At 41.7% G+C, this 6,597-nt stretch overlaps 1 pseudogene; it reads left to right on the forward strand.

Moving 5' to 3' along the window:
• The first annotated feature begins 3,714 nt into the window (after positions 1 to 3,714).
• On the forward strand, positions 3,715 to 6,264 carry LOC142890577 (uncharacterized; annotated as a pseudogene).
• The last annotated feature ends 333 nt before the right edge of the window (positions 6,265 to 6,597 follow it).

The raw sequence follows: 6,597 nt of genomic DNA on the forward strand, positions 1-6,597 counted from the left end.
AGTTTGGCCTCTTAGAGTAAAACAAGCAACTTATATCCTTTGAAGGAGGCCCTGTTCACCTTCATTTCCTGTAGTGTACAGGAGAGACTACAAAATGGCCAGAGACTGTATAATTGTTGATATTTTGTTAGTTATTTTAGTATTGAGTATTGAGGTCGCTGGGGTTTTTTGTGGCAGAATTACAAAGGGGCAATGTCCTGTCAGGCTTGTGAGGAGACATAAAGAGGAATGGATCTATGTGATCAAGACCAGGAAAGTTAAAAGAACCAGGGAGGACATGAAAGAGAAGTATGAAAGGAACCAAAAAAGGGTTCAAGACCAAGCGTAGCATTTTGGAAAATATGGAAAAAGAATTGAATGAGAAGCAGGAGGGAAAGCACAGGTTGCTGGAAGAGTGCTACCAGCACGTCCTCACCTTGGAGAAAATCGTCTTCAATGTTAATGCGCTGTCCACTCTGGATCATCTGGACTACCTGGTTGGGAAAATGATGGACCCAAGACATATGAGGAGAAGGTTCAGTACCTGCAAGCCATGAGAAGTCGTGCAGGGCAAGATGAAGGAGTTGAAGGAGCACGACAATACCGTCGACAAATGGCCAGCAAAGGCAACTCAGGCAATTGAGCGACGTCCTGCTGTCTGCAAAGGCAGTCCTATATTACAAAGTGATGTTCCATTAGCACTGACTACTTAGGAGGTGGCATTTTTTCAAAAGGGGGGGGGGGGGGGGGTGGCAAAACAGTGCCAGAGAAATGTCGCAAAGAACCGCAAATGACAATTTTTTTTATTGTATAAATCTAGATCTTGGTGAACGTGCATCGCATTTGTGCTCTCACGCTCGGCTTTGAGAAGGTTTAACACGCCCTCTGGTGTTCAATGTTCAGACTTACAAATTCCCGTGCGATTGACACCTGAAGTAAGCAAGTCAAATTGTGTCTGAACAAATGCATCAACAAATGTTATTCTGTCGTCATATATCCTGTTTGTAATCTATGTGTATATCTGCGCATCATAACTTTCTTGTCAGTTGTGTGTCCACAAATGTTGTTGCAACAATGTACACATGACGCAATTTTCTGCAAATTGTAAATAAAATGCCTGCATGGTATCAAACAGATGACTCAGTACATTTTGCTGCCCAGTGCGAGTGGTAATAGCTGCAAGCAGTCGACCTACACGTGTATGGCCTAAAAACATGCCTAAGGTTGAACACTGCTTCACTAAACTTAGTCTTGTAACTCAGAAAATTCCTTTTTGTTCTTTTAAAGAAAGTTTAAAGTTTTTGAGAGAGAAAGCGAGACCTTTTCCACCAAATTATTAATTAAATTGATTTAAAAGAAAACCATAGCAACTTATTTTAGAAAGTGGCTGGCCCTGCCCTGCCCTTATCCGTGGTTAAACACTGCAGATCAGCTTCCTGAGGTGTGGGCACATCTTTTTGTTGATTGTGTGGGTTTTCGGCTTCTCTAAATGTGGTCTGATGTTTCATAAGGTCACGTTCGCTTGCACTGGCAGGTCTGTGGAAGTCAATTAAATGTGCACACCTCTCACTCCCCCGCTTATGGGTATGGACGGAGGCAAACAGCGCCCCTGGCGGAACACCCGAGTAGTGCGAGGACCGAACTTTGACACCAGGGTGCCGTTGAACGCCACGTTTTTATCCAATTTAACAGCAAATGGTAGATTCAAAACATACTGTTAAAATTCTTGTCTGTCATTTAGGACTAGATGAAAGCCTTAAACTTATATTTTCAAGACGTTTGAAAAAATATGCTGGACCGTTGTTTATCCCTGTCAAATACAGGTGTGACAAGTTTATATTTAAATTATTTAACATATATTTTTTTACTCTGTCTCTATATTAAGAGTCATTTACTTTGCATATTATACAAATAACACTGCATTATTGTGACGTGATTAATCAATAATATCGTCTCATATAATGTTGTCTTGGGCGACACGGTGGCGCAGTGGTTAGCGCTGCCGCCTCACAGCAAGAAGGTTGTGGGTTTGATTCTGGGCCTGGGACCTTTATGTGTGGAGTTTGCATGGTCTCCCCGTGTCTGCGTGGGTTTTCTCCGGGTTCTCCGGCTTCCTCCCACACTCCAAAAACATGCATGGGAGGTCAATTGAACACTCTAAATTGTCTGTCTCTATGTGGCCCTGTGATGAACTGGCGACTTCTCCAGGGTGTCACCCTGCCTTCACCCTAAGACAGCTGGGATAGGCTCCAGCAGACCCCCGTGACCCTGAGCTCGGGACTAAGCGGGTATGGAAAATGAATGAATGAATTAATAATGTTGTAATACATTTTGCCTTTCCACCACTAGAGGGTGATATACTGTTTTCTCTGTCGCAGTCAGTGTGCCAGCTGACATCCTGCCTTGTGAGGCAAACAAAGTAAAAGTAAGATTAATATTCGTCCCTCTCACTAATTTCTGTTACTTCACAGGCTCATATTCTGATTTCCCAGATGTAGCATGTCCTGCCAACTTGTAGTGATACCAATGCATAAAACCTATTAGCAAACAAACAACAAAAACAAAACAAAAAAACACTTCTAAACCTTTTCCACGACTATGTTTATTATATGGAGAGTTTTGAATAGCAATCTGCAGGAAAGAAAATGCATCCTCTCACATCTTTGGACTGTGAGGGGAGTACCTGGAGAAAGCACGTTAGCTCCAATCAGAAAGGCCCAGGAACCGAAGCATCAACCTTCTGGCTGTGACACCACAGTGCTGATGACTGCACCAAAAATGACCCCCACAACACTGAACTAAATTAACATGCACCAACTGCAGGGGCTAATTTCTTTCACAAGTGACATGTTGATTGGATGAGACAACGATGTGATGTTCACTGTGCTGTGAATTGTGCTGCCCAAAACACACATCATTAAAGGTCCGGTGTGTAAAACTTTAAAGGAAGCCCACGTGGCAGCGTGTTTCATATTTAAAAAAATTGCTGCGCAAGATGGCAGCTAACTAGGATGCATACTCATATATGTATGTATGTACATATATGTATATATACTGTTCTATAGACTAGGGGTGGATTTTGATATAGCTTCATGCTTCTCCAGATTCAGTTCATGGCTTGATTTTAGTTGTATTTGTGTGTACTTTGTTTGGTCAGACGTGTCGATGAACCAAAAAAGACAATCAAACAACGTGGTGACTATCTAAAAAGAAGCGTCATTAGTGATCTACTGGTGCGTTAAGGACTGAGCTTGACTCAATTCCAGTCAGTTGTTCGACTTTGCGTGACGTTCCCATTTATTGCAACCAAAAAGGTCAGAAAACAGAACACTATAATGAAATGTTGATGATGACTGGGAGTGAGAAAACACCGGCTGAAGTCAAAAAAGAGAACCGCATAAAACTAGATTACACCCCTGCGGTCGAGGAATTTGACAGAAAACATACATCATTTAGAAGAGCTCATGTAAACAAGATGTGTCAAACAGTGAAAGTATGATGAATTTCAGATAAAGAAAGCCGTGCCAAAGGTACACAACGAACCACAGCACTGTTTCGCATGTTGTAAATGCTGTTTCTAATCAACACACCCATTTTTACAGCCTGTATGACAAGTAGATATGTTTGCCAAGCTACAGTATTGGGAAAGATAAAGTCAAGACTATTAATGAGGAGTGCTCCAGTCAAGATTGTGCCGAGTCTTCGCATGGCGACAACTACAAATGATAGTTAGATCGACTCCCCTGGTATAAGAGTGACCACCTCTGGCTCCTCAGCAGCGGAGACCAATCCTGAGACAAGAACAGGTAGGAGCACTTCAAAACAGATGCTGAATCATGGCATTAGAGATGGAAGGGTGACTGCAATGTACTGTCTATATATGCATGTCCAGATTAAGGCTTTTCATTGTGGATTTATTTTTTCTTGCCTGCACGTCTCATTTATTTTTGTGAAAACTTGCATGTGTCTGTCTGGTGTCCCGCCCTCTTTTATGTATTAAATCCAGCACGATCCCGTCGTTGTTTGCCAGTAGGTGCATCACATCTCATGTGCCTTCCATACTTCAGTTAATATTCACCATCTTTAGTATCCCCCGAGTTGTTACCTCAGCTGTGCTCTTGTCCCAAAATTCTTCGTATTGCACAAGGGCACAAGGGGGGGGTGCTTAAATGGCCCACAGGTATTTTCATTATTATAATTTGTGTTTGAAACATTGGATGTGGTGAGAGTGCCATGTTCGTCTGGCGTCTTGTTTAATGCTCTGAAGGTGTGTATCACCAATTAGCACCATACTCGGCCACTGTAGTCTAATGACATTAATGAATTTATTAAGTCCTCCACCTCGCCGAGTGGAGACAGAAGAAAACACGGCACACACTTTTGGCAGAAAAGACGACTCACACTTTAATGACTTTGTTGGGTTCTTTTGATTATTTGTACATTTACACCTTTTTACTATTTTATTCAAAACACCCTTTTGGTGTCCTTTCTTCAAATCTGTAAGTTTATAGTTATTCTTTTTTTTTGTCTTTTCACCAGATTCAACATTTAACCTGACTGTGTGGAGCCCTTCCTACCTGGCAGAAACATGGCAAGGTCAGTAACTTACTTTAACTTGGGTTAAGTTAAACTCAGTTTGGCCTCTTATTGTAAAACAAGCAACTTATGTCCTTTGAAGGAGGCCCTGTCCACCTTCATTTCCTGTAGTGTACAGGAGAGACTACATAATGGCAAGAGACTGTATAATTGTTGATATTTTGTTAGTTATTTTAGTATTGAGTCAAATGATGATACTATATTTTGAAAGCAAATAAAAAAAGGGATGTAAAGTTGAGTGTCCGGCACAATAAATAAGATGCAAAAACTAAACAAAGTGAAAGAAGTACATGTTGATTGTTTTGAAACATTTGCATTTAATATTAAATATCTACTTCTTCTACAGGAATTGCAATACCTCAAAGTATCATCACATTTTAATGGAAAGTCAACAGATCAGCTCAGGATCTCCAAAAATCTATCAGCTGAATCCAAGGATCGAGGAAAAGGAAACTTTGAAAAGAGTGACCCTTGGACGGAAAAATGAGAAGGAGATAAACAAAACTGTCCTGCTGGTGGGGGAAACAGGAGCAGGAAAGTCTACCCTGATTGACGCTCTGGTCAACTACGCCATGGGAGTGACTTGGGAGGCCAACATCTGGTTCAGGATTGTAGAGGACAGGGAGGGCGGAGAGGAGACGAGTCAAAGCCAGAGTCAGACATCAGATGTGATTGTGAATTGAGCTTTGATGCTCTCAAAGCTCTGCAGGATACAAAAATTAAAATGTCCAAAAATAAGGATGGACTTCCTAATTATTTTGTGTTCAATAACCGGCAGACCTCTGATAGAACAGAAGAAGAGGAGTTTTTTCTGAAGTTCGCATGGGATCTCATTCAGAAAAGAATTGTCCAGTTTGCTGACTTCCTGATTGACACGTCAACCCAAAGGCTGAACACCACAGTAAGTGTTCTGGATGAGCGAATTAAATTGAATTCTTGCATTAGGAACCTGCAAGAGAGGGTAAAGCTCATTGAAGAGCAGGAAAAAAAATGATTCAGCAGGAGCAGAAGCTTCAAAAGCAGTTTGAGGATAAGATGAAAAAGAATGAAAATTACACTGAGGAAGTTGATGAACCCTACAAAGAACAACAACCTATTGAAGGAGGTTACTGGGTTTTTTTGTGGCGGAATTACAAAGGGGCAATATCCTGTGAGACTTGTGAGGAGACGTGTCACCGTGAAGGGTGCACACACTCTTCCGGTCCATATGATCCCCGCTGTGCGATTTTTAAGGAGGACAACTGCACAGTGTGTAAAAAGAAGTGTAGCAGAAAGGTTCATGTTAAAGAGGAATGGATCTATGTGATCAAGACCAGGAAAGTGAAAAGAACCAGGGAGGACTTGAAAGAGAAATATGAAAGTAACCAAAAAGAGTTCAAGAGCAAGCGCACCATTTTGGAAAATATGGAAAAGGAATTGAATGAGAAGCAGGAGGAAAAGCACAGGTTGCTGGAAGAGTGCTACCAGCACGTCCTCACCTTGGAGAAAATCGCCTTCAATGTTAATGCGCTGTCCACTCCGGATCATCTGGACTACCTGGTTGGGAAAATGACGGACCCAAGATATAAGGAAAAGGTTCAGCAACTGCAAGCCATGAGAAGTCGTGCAGGGCAAGATGACGGGGTTGAGGGAGCACGACAATACCATCGACAAATAGCCAGCAAAGGCAACTGACGCAACTGAGCGACGTCCTGCTGTCTGCAAAGGCTGACCTGTGCAGTGAACTGCATAGGACTGTTTATTTTTTTTTTGAATTGTATAAATCTAGATCTTGGCGAACGTGCATCGCACTTGTGCTCTCACACTCGGCTTTGAGAGGTTTAGCACGCCCTCTGGTGTTCAATGTCCAGACTTACAAATTCCCGTGCGAATGAAACATGAAATAAGCAAGTCAAATTGTGTCTGAACAAATGCATCAACACATGTTATTCTCATCATATATGTATGTATTGCAATCTATGTTTATAATATATGTTCATCCTAACTTTCTTGTCAGTTGTGTGTCCACAAATGTTGCAACAA

The sequence above is a fragment of the Nelusetta ayraudi genome, unplaced genomic scaffold (genome assembly GCF_046127955.1).
Source record: "Nelusetta ayraudi isolate G7.1 ecotype Tasmania unplaced genomic scaffold, CSIRO-AGI_Nayr_v1 ptg000026l, whole genome shotgun sequence".
Lineage (NCBI taxonomy): Eukaryota > Metazoa > Chordata > Actinopteri > Tetraodontiformes > Monacanthidae > Nelusetta > Nelusetta ayraudi.